The sequence below is a fragment of the Hyla sarda genome, unplaced genomic scaffold (genome assembly GCF_029499605.1).
Source record: "Hyla sarda isolate aHylSar1 unplaced genomic scaffold, aHylSar1.hap1 scaffold_142, whole genome shotgun sequence".
In the NCBI taxonomy this organism is placed as follows: Eukaryota; Metazoa; Chordata; class Amphibia; order Anura; family Hylidae; genus Hyla; species Hyla sarda.
This window is the reverse complement of record NW_026608050.1, coordinates 165377-180018: the sequence shown is the minus strand read 5'-3', so window position 1 is coordinate 180018 and position 14642 is coordinate 165377. Positions and strand designations below refer to the sequence as shown.

Here is a 14642-nt window from a genome sequence, read left to right as displayed (position 1 = left end):
AGTCCATGTTGGAGCAGGTTTAGATACAGTCTAAAGCATAGATCTCAAAGTCTGTGCACAGAATTTAGCAAGGGCCTCGCACCTTCTGATGCATCAGGTAGGTGCACAATAGCATAGCCTAACCCTCTGTACTTTGGTCTATATTGATGCGGGACATAGACAGCCAGCTGATGACCAATCCATTAGTGCAATGGATGGCTGGAAGCATTTGTCTTTGCCTTTGCAATACCACAGAAGCAATGCATGGTCAATGTACAGCAATGACACACCTGTGTGAACAGCCAGGAGACTCCCCCCCCCCCCCCCCCCCATGTTATGTTACATAGTTACATAGTTAGTACGGTCGAAAAAAGACATATGTCCATCAAGTTCAACCAGGGAATTAAGGGGTAGGGGTGTGGCGCGATATTGGGGAAGGGATGAGATTTTATATTTCTTCATAAGCATTAATCTTATTTTGTCAATTAGGAACATTCAGCACCCACCCGCTATCAAGGCAGCTGCCTATCATGTCATGCCCTACCTGCACAGGTGTGCTGGCTACTCAAATGATCCAATTAAGGAGGCCATTTAGTCAGCAGCAGCAGAAGTCCTGTGCCTGGACGCTCCAACAGGGGCCAGACACAAGCAGAAGCAGAAGCAGCAGAAGCAGCAGCAGCACCACCTTTTGTTTTTTGGCTGCAGCAGCAGCAAGGCCCACAGGGCTGGCTAGCTGGCTAGCCAGCAAGCAGGTAGCAATGAAAGTAGGAATCTTTCTTTTTAACCCTGTAAGGGGGTGGTGCACTGTACCCGAAGATACTGCCATATCGGGTCAATGCATAGGGCGACGGAAGCAAGCTTCGAAATCGGCCCCCGTTCTCAAAAATCCATTTAATATATGGTCCCCAGATAGGGGACGTATCAGATATTAAACTGATAAGAACAGATACTACACTTGATCTTAGCCAAAAGGCCGAGAAGCGATAACCGTGAAAGGGGCGGGCCCAACAAGGTCCCCTTCATGGGCACTATCACTGCTTGCTGTCAGGGAGGCTGCCAGACAATTTTCCATGCACACTCTGGGCTGGGGGGCAGTCAACCACCAGTACACACAGCAGAACCTAAACCCATACCATTATTGCTAAGCAGCAAGACAGGGGCCCATTGCACTCCCACGGGGCCTTTTTAAATGCAATCCATAACCCGGATTTGCCAGGAACCCTTCTTACTCCTCCTACTTGCATGTGACACTGGGCTTAGGATCTGCATAGGAAACACACACACAAGCACACACCTACCTTTGTTGCCTGCAGATGCCTCCTTGGCTGTCCCCAAACGGTATCAAACCAACACCCACGGGAAGCTGTAAGCATAGAGGACATGCCTGCACCCCATTGGACTTACCTGTGTGGGTTAAATCCGGGTTATTTGACAACCTATGGCGGTGATGGTTCTGCTCAGGCAGAGCAGTGCTGATGCTCCTCATAAAGCTGTCGCTGCTGTGAAGGTTCTAGGTGACATCACAAATCCCTATGGTTACATACACAACAAAGCTGGGTTGTTGTTGTTTACACTCTGCAAGGCCTGTGGAAGTGAGTGACATCATAGCACTGTAGTTCTGAGGGTTCAAGATGGATGCAACAATCTCCTGTTGCTTCTATGAAGGCCGTAATAGACGACATCACCAAACAGCTCCATAGTCACATACACAGCAAAGGAGAGATGTTGTTTACACCTAGTGATGTCAGTGGTATTGAGTGACATCACAGCACAGTGCTAAGGCTCCTGGGCCTGGACACAGCAGCGGCTGCAATATCTCAACGGAGAATACGTTTATATCTATGTGTGTGTGTGCGCATATATATATATATATATATATATATATATATATATATATATTCTCCGCCGAAATCACTTTTAAACCCATTTCCACCTTTTTTTCCCTTCTCTTCCTCTTACTTTTTTTTCACGTTTTTTTACGTTTTTCTCCTTTTCGCCTCTTTTCTGGGCGTATTATTCTTCTTTTTCTTCTTTTTTTTCGTCTAATGCATACCCCATCAGTGCAGCAATGCTTATTCAATACCGCCAGCAGATGGAGACACTGGGGGATAATTTTCTAAGGATTTATACTGATTTTTCCTGTCTGAATTTGTCGCACAGAAAGTTGCAGGCCAAATATGTGTGACATTTCTGCGACTTTAGCTTCTAGAGCATTTTTACAACATTATACATAGGTGCTGAATACATAAAAAGCGACTGTTCAGCGACAGACAAGTCGCATCGGCTGAAAGTAGGCCAGAATGTCAGTCCATGTTGGAGCAGGTTTAGATACAGTCTAAAGCATAGATCTCAAAGTCTGTGCACAGAATTTAGCAAGGGCCTCGCACCTTCTGATGCATCAGGTAGGTGCACAATAGCATAGCCTAACCCTCTGTACTTTGGTCTATATTGATGCGGGACATAGACAGCCAGCTGATGAATCCATTAGTGCAATGGATGGCTGGAAGCATTTGTCTTTGCCTTTGCAATACCACAGAAGCAATGCATGGTCAATGTACAGCAATGACACACCTGTGTGAACAGCCAGGAGACCCCCCCCCCCCCCATGTTATGTTACATAGTTACATAGTTAGTACGGTCGAAAAAAGACATATGTCCATCAAGTTCAACCAGGGAATTAAGGGGTAGGGGTGTGGCGCGATATTGGGGAAGGGATGAGATTTTATATTTCTTCATAAGCATTAATCTTATTTTGTCAATTAGGAACATTCAGCACCCACCCGCTATCAAGGCAGCTGCCTATCATGTCATGCCCTACCTGCACAGGTGTGCTGGCTACTCAAATGATCCAATTAAGGAGGCCATTTAGTCAGCAGCAGCAGAAGTCCTGTGCCTGGACGCTCCAACAGGGGCCAGACACAAGCAGAAGCAGAAGCAGCAGAAGCAGCAGCAGCACCACCTTTTGTTTTTTGGCTGCAGCAGCAGCAAGGCCCACAGGGCTGGCTAGCTGGCTAGCCAGCAAGCAGGTAGCAATGAAAGTAGGAATCTTTCTTTTTAACCCTGTAAGGGGGTGGTGCACTGTACCCGAAGATACTGCCATATCGGGTCAATGCATAGGGCGACGGAAGCAAGCTTCGAAATCGGCCCCCGTTCTCAAAAATCCATTTAATATATGGTCCCCAGATAGGGGACGTATCAGATATTAAACTGATAAGAACAGATACTACACTTGATCTTAGCCAAAAGGCCGAGAAGCGATAACCGTGAAAGGGGCGGGCCCAACAAGGTCCCCTTCATGGGCACTATCACTGCTTGCTGTCAGGGAGGCTGCCAGACAATTTTCCATGCACACTCTGGGCTGGGGGGCAGTCAACCACCAGTACACACAGCAGAACCTAAACCCATACCATTATTGCTAAGCAGCAAGACAGGGGCCCATTGCACTCCCACGGGGCCTTTTTAAATGCAATCCATAACCCGGATTTGCCAGGAACCCTTCTTACTCCTCCTACTTGCATGTGACACTGGGCTTAGGATCTGCATAGGAAACACACACACAAGCACACACCTACCTTTGTTGCCTGCAGATGCCTCCTTGGCTGTCCCCAAACGGTATCAAACCAACACCCACGGGAAGCTGTAAGCATAGAGGACATGCCTGCACCCCATTGGACTTACCTGTGTGGGTTAAATCCGGGTTATTTGACAACCTATGGCGGTGATGGTTCTGCTCAGGCAGAGCAGTGCTGATGCTCCTCATAAAGCTGTCGCTGCTGTGAAGGTTCTAGGTGACATCACAAATCCCTATGGTTACATACACAACAAAGCTGGGTTGTTGTTGTTTACACTCTGCAAGGCCTGTGGAAGTGAGTGACATCATAGCACTGTAGTTCTGAGGGTTCAAGATGGATGCAACAATCTCCTGTTGCTTCTATGAAGGCCGTAATAGACGACATCACCAAACAGCTCCATAGTCACATACACAGCAAAGGAGAGATGTTGTTTACACCTAGTGATGTCAGTGGTATTGAGTGACATCACAGCACAGTGCTAAGGCTCCTGGGCCTGGACACAGCAGCGGCTGCAATATCTCAACGGAGAATACGTTTATATCTATGTGTGTGTGTGCGCATATATATATATATATATATATATATATATATATATATATATATTCTCCGCCGAAATCACTTTTAAACCCATTTCCACCTTTTTTTCCCTTCTCTTCCTCTTACTTTTTTTTCACGTTTTTTTACGTTTTTCTCCTTTTCGCCTCTTTTCTGGGCGTATTATTCTTCTTTTTCTTCTTTTTTTTCGTCTAATGCATACCCCATCAGTGCAGCAATGCTTATTCAATACCGCCAGCAGATGGAGACACTGGGGGATAATTTTCTAAGGATTTATACTGATTTTTCCTGTCTGAATTTGTCGCACAGAAAGTTGCAGGCCAAATATGTGTGACATTTCTGCGACTTTAGCTTCTAGAGCATTTTTACAACATTATACATAGGTGCTGAATACATAAAAAGCGACTGTTCAGCGACAGACAAGTCGCATCGGCTGAAAGTAGGCCAGAATGTCAGTCCATGTTGGAGCAGGTTTAGATACAGTCTAAAGCATAGATCTCAAAGTCTGTGCACAGAATTTAGCAAGGGCCTTGCACCTTCTGATGCATCAGGTAGGTGCACAATAGCATAGCCTAACCCTCTGTACTTTGGTCTATATTGATGCGGGACATAGACAGCCAGCTGATGACCAATCCATTAGTGCAATGGATGGCTGGAAGCATTTGTCTTTGCCTTTGCAATACCACAGAAGCAATGCATGGTCAATGTACAGCAATGACACACCTGTGTGAACAGCCAGGAGACCCCCCCCCCCCCATGTTATGTTACATAGTTACATAGTTAGTACGGTCGAAAAAAGACATATGTCCATCAAGTTCAACCAGGGAATTAAGGGGTAGGGGTGTGGCGCGATATTGGGGAAGGGATGAGATTTTATATTTCTTCATAAGCATTAATCTTATTTTGTCAATTAGGAACATTCAGCACCCACCCGCTATCAAGGCAGCTGCCTATCATGTCATGCCCTACCTGCACAGGTGTGCTGGCTACTCAAATGATCCAATTAAGGAGGCCATTTAGTCAGCAGCAGCAGAAGTCCTGTGCCTGGACGCTCCAACAGGGGCCAGACACAAGCAGAAGCAGAAGCAGCAGAAGCAGCAGCAGCACCACCTTTTGTTTTTTGGCTGCAGCAGCAGCAAGGCCCACAGGGCTGGCTAGCTGGCTAGCCAGCAAGCAGGTAGCAATGAAAGTAGGAATCTTTCTTTTTAACCCTGTAAGACTGTACCCGAAGATACTGCCATATCGGGTCAATGCATAGGGCGACGGAAGCAAGCTTCGAAATCGGCCCCCGTTCTCAAAAATCCATTTAATATATGGTCCCCAGATAGGGGACGTATCAGATATTAAACTGATAAGAACAGATACTACACTTGATCTTAGCCAAAAGGGCCGAGAAGCGATAACCGTGAAAGGGGCGGGGCCCAACAAGGTCCCCTTCATGGGCACTATCACTGCTTGCTGTCAGGGAGGCTGCCAGACAATTTTCCATGCACACTCTGGGCTGGGGGGCAGTCAACCACCAGTACACACAGCAGAACCTAAACCCATACCATTATTGCTAAGCAGCAAGACAGGGGCCCATTGCACTCCCACGGGGCCTTTTTAAATGCAATCCATAACCCGGATTTGCCAGGAACCCTTCTTACTCCTCCTACTTGCATGTGACACTGGGCTTAGGATCTGCATAGGAAACACACACACAAGCACACACCTACCTTTGTTGCCTGCAGATGCCTCCTTGGCTGTCCCCAAACGGTATCAAACCAACACCCACGGGAAGCTGTAAGCATAGAGGACATGCCTGCACCCCATTGGACTTACCTGTGTGGGTTTAAATCCGGGTTATTTGACAACCTATGGCGGTGATGGTTCTGCTCAGGCAGAGCAGTGCTGATGCCTCCTCATAAAGCTGTCGCTGCTGTGAAGGTTCTAGGTGACATCACAAATCCCTATGGTTACATACACAACAAAGCTGGGTTGTTGTTGTTTACACTCTGCAAGGCCTGTGGAAGTGAGTGACATCATAGCACTGTAGTTCTGAGGGTTCAAGATGGATGCAACAATCTCCTGTTGCTTCTATGAAGGCCGTAATAGACGACATCACCAAACAGCTCCATAGTCACATACACAGCAAAGGAGAGATGTTGTTTACACCTAGTGATGTCAGTGGTATTGAGTGACATCACAGCACAGTGCTAAGGCTCCTGGGCCTGGACACAGCAGCGGCTGCAATATCTCAACGGAGAATACGTTTATATCTATGTGTGTGTGTGCGCATATATATATATATATATATATATATATATATATATATATATATATTTCTCCGCCGAAATCACTTTTAAAACCCATTTCCACCTTTTTTTCCCTTCTCTTCCTCTTACTTTTTTTTCACGTTTTTTTACGTTTTTCTCCTTTTCGCCTCTTTTCTGGGCGTATTATTCTTCTTTTTCTTCTTTTTTTTCGTCTAATGCATACCCCATCAGTGCAGCAATGCTTATTCAATACCGCCAGCAGATGGAGACACTGGGGGAAAATTTTCTAAGGATTTATACTGATTTTTCCTGTCTGAATTTGTCGCACAGAAAGTTGCAGGCCAAATATGTGTGACATTTCTGCGACTTTAGCTTCTAGAGCATTTTTACAACATTATACATAGGTGCTGAATACATAAAAAGCGACTGTTCAGCGACAGACAAGTCGCATCGGCTGAAAGTAGGCCAGAATGTCAGTCCATGTTGGAGCAGGTTTAGATACAGTCTAAAGCATAGATCTCAAAGTCTGTGCACAGAATTTAGCAAGGGCCTCGCACCTTCTGATGCATCAGGTAGGTGCACAATAGCATAGCCTAACCCTCTGTACTTTGGTCTATATTGATGCGGGACATAGACAGCCAGCTGATGACCAATCCATTAGTGCAATGGATGTCTGGAAGCATTTGTCTTTGCCTTTGCAATACCACAGAAGCAATGCATGGTCAATGTACAGCAATGACACACCTGTGTGAACAGCCAGGAGACCCCCCCCCCCATGTTATGTTACATAGTTACATAGTTAGTACGGTCGAAAAAGACATATGTCCATCAAGTTCAACCAGGGAATTAAGGGGTAGGGGTGTGGCGCGATATTGGGGGAAGGGATGAGATTTTATATTTCTTCATAAGCATTAATCTTATTTTGTCAATTAGGAACATTCAGCACCCACCCGCTATCAAGGCAGCTGCCTATCATGTCATGCCCTACCTGCACAGGTGTGCTGGCTACTCAAATGATCCAATTAAGGAGGCCATTTAGTCAGCAGCAGCAGAAGTCCTGTGCCTGGACGCTCCAACAGGGGCCAGACACAAGCAGAAGCAGAAGCAGCAGAAGCAGCAGCAGCACCACCTTTTGTTTTTTGGCTGCAGCAGCAGCAAGGCCCACAGGGCTGGCTAGCTGGCTAGCCAGCAAGCAGGTAGCAATGAAAGTAGGAATCTTTCTTTTTAACCCTGTAAGGGGGTGGTGCACTGTACCCGAAGATACTGCCATATCGGGTCAATGCATAGGGCGACGGAAGCAAGCTTCGAAATCGGCCCCCGTTCTCAAAAATCCATTTAATATATGGTCCCCAGATAGGGGACGTATCAGATATTAAACTGATAAGAACAGATACTACACTTGATCTTAGCCAAAAGGCCGAGAAGCGATAACCGTGAAAGGGGCGGGCCCAACAAGGTCCCCTTCATGGGCACTATCACTGCTTGCTGTCAGGGAGGCTGCCAGACAATTTTCCATGCACACTCTGGGCTGGGGGGCAGTCAACCACCAGTACACACAGCAGAACCTAAACCCATACCATTATTGCTAAGCAGCAAGACAGGGGCCCATTGCACTCCCACGGGGCCTTTTTAAATGCAATCCATAACCCGGATTTGCCAGGAACCCTTCTTACTCCTCCTACTTGCATGTGACACTGGGCTTAGGATCTGCATAGGAAACACACACACAAGCACACACCTACCTTTGTTGCCTGCAGATGCCTCCTTGGCTGTCCCCAAACGGTATCAAAACCAACACCCACGGGAAGCTGTAAGCATAGAGGACATGCCTGCACCCCATTGGACTTACCTGTGTGGGTTAAATCCGGGTTATTTGACAACCTATGGCGGTGATGGTTCTGCTCAGGCAGAGCAGTGCTGATGCTCCTCATAAAGCTGTCGCTGCTGTGAAGGTTCTAGGTGACATCACAAATCCCTATGGTTACATACACAACAAAGCTGGGTTGTTGTTGTTTACACTCTGCAAGGCCTGTGGAAGTGAGTGACATCATAGCACTGTAGTTCTGAGGGTTCAAGATGGATGCAACAATCTCCTGTTGCTTCTATGAAGGCCGTAATAGACGACATCACCAAACAGCTCCATAGTCACATACACAGCAAAGGAGAGATGTTGTTTACACCTAGTGATGTCAGTGGTATTGAGTGACATCACAGCACAGTGCTAAGGCTCCTGGGCCTGGACACAGCAGCGGCTGCAATATCTCAACGGAGAATACGTTTATATCTATGTGTGTGTGTGCGCATATATATATATATATATATATATATATATATATATATATATATATATACTTTCTCCGCCGAAATCACTTTTAAACCCATTTCCACCTTTTTTTCCCTTCTCTTCCTCTTACTTTTTTTTCACGTTTTTTTACGTTTTTCTCCTTTTCGCCTCTTTTCTGGGCGTATTATTCTTCTTTTTCTTCTTTTTTTTCCGTCTAATGCATACCCCATCAGTGCAGCAATGCTTATTCAATACCGCCAGCAGATGGAGACACTGGGGGATAATTTTCTAAGGATTTATACTGATTTTTCCTGTCTGAATTTGTCGCACAGAAAGTTGCAGGCCAAATATGTGTGACATTTCTGCGACTTTAGCTTCTAGAGCATTTTTACAACATTATACATAGGTGCTGAATACATAAAAAGCGACTGTTCAGCGACAGACAAGTCGCATCGGCTGAAAGTAGGCCAGAATGTCAGTCCATGTTGGAGCAGGTTTAGATACAGTCTAAAGCATAGATCTCAAAGTCTGTGCACAGAATTTAGCAAGGGCCTCGCACCTTCTGATGCATCAGGTTAGGTGCACAATAGCATAGCCTAACCCTCTGTACTTTGGTCTATATTGATGCGGGACATAGACAGCCAGCTGATGACCAATCCATTAGTGCAATGGATGGCTGGAAGCATTTGTCTTTGCCTTTGCAATACCACAGAAGCAATGCATGGTCAATGTACAGCAATGACACACCTGTGTGAACAGCCAGGAGACCCCCCCCCCCCCCATGTTATGTTACATAGTTACATAGTTAGTACGGTCGAAAAAAGACATATGTCCATCAAGTTCAACCAGGGAATTAAGGGGTAGGGGTGTGGCGCGATATTGGGGAAGGGATGAGATTTTATATTTCTTCATAAGCATTAATCTTATTTTGTCAATTAGGAACATTCAGCACCCACCCGCTATCAAGGCAGCTGCCTATCATGTCATGCCCTACCTGCACAGGTGTGCTGGCTACTCAAATGATCCAATTAAGGAGGCCATTTAGTCAGCAGCAGCAGAAGTCCTGTGCCTGGACGCTCCAACAGGGGCCAGACACAAGCAGAAGCAGAAGCAGCAGAAGCAGCAGCAGCACCACCTTTTGTTTTTTGGCTGCAGCAGCAGCAAGGCCCACAGGGCTGGCTAGCTGGCTAGCCAGCAAGCAGGTAGCAATGAAAGTAGGAATCTTTCTTTTTAACCCTGTAAGGGGGTGGTGCACTGTACCCGAAGATACTGCCATATCGGGTCAATGCATAGGGCGACGGAAGCAAGCTTCGAAATCGGCCCCCGTTCTCAAAAATCCATTTAATATATGGTCCCCAGATAGGGGACGTATCAGATATTAAACTGATAAGAACAGATACTACACTTGATCTTAGCCAAAAGGCCGAGAAGCGATAACCGTGAAAGGGGCGGGCCCAACAAGGTCCCCTTCATGGGCACTATCACTGCTTGCTGTCAGGGAGGCTGCCAGACAATTTTCCATGCACACTCTGGGCTGGGGGGCAGTCAACCACCAGTACACACAGCAGTACCTAAACCCATACCATTATTGCTAAGCAGCAAGACAGGGGCCCATTGCACTCCCACGGGGCCTTTTTAAATGCAATCCATAACCCGGATTTGCCAGGAACCCTTCTTACTCCTCCTACTTGCATGTGACACTGGGCTTAGGATCTGCATAGGAAACACACACACAAGCACACACCTACCTTTGTTGCCTGCAGATGCCTCCTTGGCTGTCCCCAAACGGTATCAAACCAACACCCACGGGAAGCTGTAAGCATAGAGGACATGCCTGCACCCCATTGGACTTACCTGTGTGGGTTAAATCCGGGTTATTTGACAACCTATGGCGGTGATGGTTCTGCTCAGGCAGAGCAGTGCTGATGCTCCTCATAAAGCTGTCGCTGCTGTGAAGGTTCTAGGTGACATCACAAATCCCTATGGTTACATACACAACAAAGCTGGGTTGTTGTTGTTTACACTCTGCAAGGCCTGTGGAAGTGAGTGACATCATAGCACTGTAGTTCTGAGGGTTCAAGATGGATGCAACAATCTCCTGTTGCTTCTATGAAGGCCGTAATAGACGACATCACCAAACAGCTCCATAGTCACATACACAGCAAAGGAGAGATGTTGTTTACACCTAGTGATGTCAGTGGTATTGAGTGACATCACAGCACAGTGCTAAGGCTCCTGGGCCTGGACACAGCAGCGGCTGCAATATCTCAACGGAGAATACGTTTATATCTATGTGTGTGTGTGCGCATATATATATATATATATATATATATATATATATATATATATATTTCTCCGCCGAAATCACTTTTAAACCCATTTCCACCTTTTTTTCCCTTCTCTTCCTCTTACTTTTTTTTCACGTTTTTTTACGTTTTTCTCCTTTTCGCCTCTTTTCTGGGCGTATTATTCTTCTTTTTCTTCTTTTTTTTCGTCTAATGCATACCCCATCAGTGCAGCAATGCTTATTCAATACCGCCAGCAGATGGAGACACTGGGGGATAATTTTCTAAGGATTTATACTGATTTTTCCTGTCTGAATTTGTCGCACAGAAAGTTGCAGGCCAAATATGTGTGACATTTCTGCGACTTTAGCTTCTAGAGCATTTTTACAACATTATACATAGGTGCTGAATACATAAAAAGCGACTGTTCAGCGACAGACAAGTCGCATCGGCTGAAAGTAGGCCAGAATGTCAGTCCATGTTGGAGCAGGTTTAGATACAGTCTAAAGCATAGATCTCAAAGTCTGTGCACAGAATTTAGCAAGGGCCTCGCACCTTCTGATGCATCAGGTAGGTGCACAATAGCATAGCCTAACCCTCTGTACTTTGGTCTATATTGATGCGGGACATAGACAGCCAGCTGATGACCAATCCATTAGTGCAATGGATGGCTGGAAGCATTTGTCTTTGCCTTTGCAATACCACAGAAGCAATGCATGGTCAATGTACAGCAATGACACACCTGTGTGAACAGCCAGGAGACCCCCCCCCCCCCATGTTATGTTACATAGTTACATAGTTAGTACGGTCGAAAAAAGACATATGTCCATCAAGTTCAACCAGGGAATTAAGGGGTAGGGGTGTGGCGCGATATTGGGGAAGGGATGAGATTTTATATTTCTTCATAAGCATTAATCTTATTTTGTCAATTAGGAACATTCAGCACCCACCCGCTATCAAGGCAGCTGCCTATCATGTCATGCCCTACCTGCACAGGTGTGCTGGCTACTCAAATGATCCAATTAAGGAGGCCATTTAGTCAGCAGCAGCAGAAGTCCTGTGCCTGGACGCTCCAACAGGGGCCAGACACAAGCAGAAGCAGAAGCAGCAGAAGCAGCAGCAGCACCACCTTTTGTTTTTTGGCTGCAGCAGCAGCAAGGCCCACAGGGCTGGCTAGCTGGCTAGCCAGCAAGCAGGTAGCAATGAAAGTAGGAATCTTTCTTTTTAACCCTGTAAGGGGGTGGTGCACTGTACCCGAAGATACTGCCATATCGGGTCAATGCATAGGGCGACGGAAGCAAGCTTCGAAATCGGCCCCCGTTCTCAAAAATCCATTTAATATATGGTCCCCAGATAGGGGACGTATCAGATATTAAACTGATAAGAACAGATACTACACTTGATCTTAGCCAAAAGGCCGAGAAGCGATAACCGTGAAAGGGGCGGGCCCAACAAGGTCCCCTTCATGGGCACTATCACTGCTTGCTGTCAGGGAGGCTGCCAGACAATTTTCCATGCACACTCTGGGCTGGGGGGCAGTCAACCACCAGTACACACAGCAGAACCTAAACCCATACCATTATTGCTAAGCAGCAAGACAGGGGCCCATTGCACTCCCACGGGGCCTTTTTAAATGCAATCCATAACCCGGATTTGCCAGGAACCCTTCTTACTCCTCCTACTTGCATGTGACACTGGGCTTAGGATCTGCATAGGAAACACACACACAAGCACACACCTACCTTTGTTGCCTGCAGATGCCTCCTTGGCTGTCCCCAAACGGTATCAAACCAACACCCACGGGAAGCTGTAAGCATAGAGGACATGCCTGCACCCCATTGGACTTACCTGTGTGGGTTAAATCCGGGTTATTTGACAACCTATGGCGGTGATGGTTCTGCTCAGGCAGAGCAGTGCTGATGCTCCTCATAAAGCTGTCGCTGCTGTGAAGGTTCTAGGTGACATCACAAATCCCTATGGTTACATACACAACAAAGCTGGGTTGTTGTTGTTTACACTCTGCAAGGCCTGTGGAAGTGAGTGACATCATAGCACTGTAGTTCTGAGGGTTCAAGATGGATGCAACAATCTCCTGTTGCTTCTATGAAGGCCGTAATAGACGACATCACCAAACAGCTCCATAGTCACATACACAGCAAAGGAGAGATGTTGTTTACACCTAGTGATGTCAGTGGTATTGAGTGACATCACAGCACAGTGCTAAGGCTCCTGGGCCTGGACACAGCAGCGGCTGCAATATCTCAACGGAGAATACGTTTATATCTATGTGTGTGTGTGCGCATATATATATATATATATATATATATATATATATATATATATATATATATTTCTCCGCCGAAATCACTTTTAAACCCATTTCCACCTTTTTTTCCCTTCTCTTCCTCTTACTTTTTTTTCACGTTTTTTTACGTTTTTCTCCTTTTCGCCTCTTTTCTGGGCGTATTATTCTTCTTTTTCTTCTTTTTTTTCGTCTAATGCATACCCCATCAGTGCAGCAATGCTTATTCAATACCGCCAGCAGATGGAGACACTGGGGGATAATTTTCTAAGGATTTATACTGATTTTTCCTGTCTGAATTTGTCGCACAGAAAGTTGCAGGCCAAATATGTGTGACATTTCTGCGACTTTAGCTTCTAGAGCATTTTTACAACATTATACATAGGTGCTGAATACATAAAAAGCGACTGTTCAGCGACAGACAAGTCGCATCGGCTGAAAGTAGGCCAGAATGTCAGTCCATGTTGGAGCAGGTTTAGATACAGTCTAAAGCATAGATCTCAAAGTCTGTGCACAGAATTTAGCAAGGGCCTCGCACCTTCTGATGCATCAGGTAGGTGCACAATAGCATAGCCTAACCCTCTGTACTTTGGTCTATATTGATGCGGGACATAGACAGCCAGCTGATGACCAATCCATTAGTGCAATGGATGGCTGGAAGCATTTGTCTTTGCCTTTGCAATACCACAGAAGCAATGCATGGTCAATGTACAGCAATGACACACCTGTGTGAACAGCCAGGAGACCCCCCCCCCCATGTTATGTTACATAGTTACATAGTTAGTACGGTCGAAAAAAGACATATGTCCATCAAGTTCAACCAGGGAATTAAGGGGTAGGGGTGTGGCGCGATATTGGGGAAGGGATGAGATTTTATATTTCTTCATAAGCATTAATCTTATTTTGTCAATTAGGAACATTCAGCACCCACCCGCTATCAAGGCAGCTGCCTATCATGTCATGCCCTACCTGCACAGGTGTGCTGGCTACTCAAATGATCCAATTAAGGAGGCCATTTAGTCAGCAGCAGCAGAAGTCCTGTGCCTGGACGCTCCAACAGGGGCCAGACACAAGCAGAAGCAGCAGAAGCAGCAGCAGCACCACCTTTTGTTTTTTGGCTGCAGCAGCAGCAAGGCCCACAGGGCTGGCTAGCTGGCTAGCCAGCAAGCAGGTAGCAATGAAAGTAGGAATCTTTCTTTTTAACCCTGTAAGGGGGTGGTGCACTGTACCCGAAGATACTGCCATATCGGGTCAATGCATAGGGCGACGGAAGCAAGCTTCGAAATCGGCCCCCGTTCTCAAAAATCCATTTAATATATGGTCCCCAGATAGGGGACGTATCAGATATTAAACTGATAAGAACAGATACTACACTTGATCTTAGCCAAAAGGCCGAGAAGCGATAACCGT

General features: G+C 46.2%; 7 non-coding genes across 7 annotated transcripts; all 7 read right to left on the bottom strand.

Annotated features, from left to right (window-relative positions):
- Positions 1 to 773: 773 nt before the first annotated feature.
- LOC130307086 (U2 spliceosomal RNA) lies at positions 774 to 964 on the bottom strand. The gene has a single exon (XR_008856301.1). It is a non-coding gene; the product is annotated as a U2 spliceosomal RNA (small nuclear RNA).
- A 2083-nt stretch (positions 965 to 3047) lies between these two features.
- Positions 3048 to 3238, bottom strand: LOC130307085 (U2 spliceosomal RNA). Its single transcript, XR_008856300.1, has one exon. It is a non-coding gene; the product is annotated as a U2 spliceosomal RNA (small nuclear RNA).
- Positions 3239 to 5315: 2077 nt separating this feature from the next.
- On the bottom strand, positions 5316 to 5507 carry LOC130307237 (U2 spliceosomal RNA). The gene has a single exon (XR_008856446.1). It is a non-coding gene; the product is annotated as a U2 spliceosomal RNA (small nuclear RNA).
- Positions 5508 to 7599: 2092 nt separating this feature from the next.
- Positions 7600 to 7790, bottom strand: LOC130307084 (U2 spliceosomal RNA). The gene has a single exon (XR_008856299.1). It is a non-coding gene; the product is annotated as a U2 spliceosomal RNA (small nuclear RNA).
- Positions 7791 to 9889: 2099 nt separating this feature from the next.
- On the bottom strand, positions 9890 to 10080 carry LOC130307082 (U2 spliceosomal RNA). The gene has a single exon (XR_008856297.1). It is a non-coding gene; the product is annotated as a U2 spliceosomal RNA (small nuclear RNA).
- Positions 10081 to 12168: 2088 nt separating this feature from the next.
- Positions 12169 to 12359, bottom strand: LOC130307081 (U2 spliceosomal RNA). Its single transcript, XR_008856296.1, has one exon. It is a non-coding gene; the product is annotated as a U2 spliceosomal RNA (small nuclear RNA).
- Positions 12360 to 14445: 2086 nt separating this feature from the next.
- LOC130307080 (U2 spliceosomal RNA) lies at positions 14446 to 14636 on the bottom strand. The gene has a single exon (XR_008856295.1). It is a non-coding gene; the product is annotated as a U2 spliceosomal RNA (small nuclear RNA).
- Between the last annotated feature and the right edge of the window lie 6 nt (positions 14637 to 14642).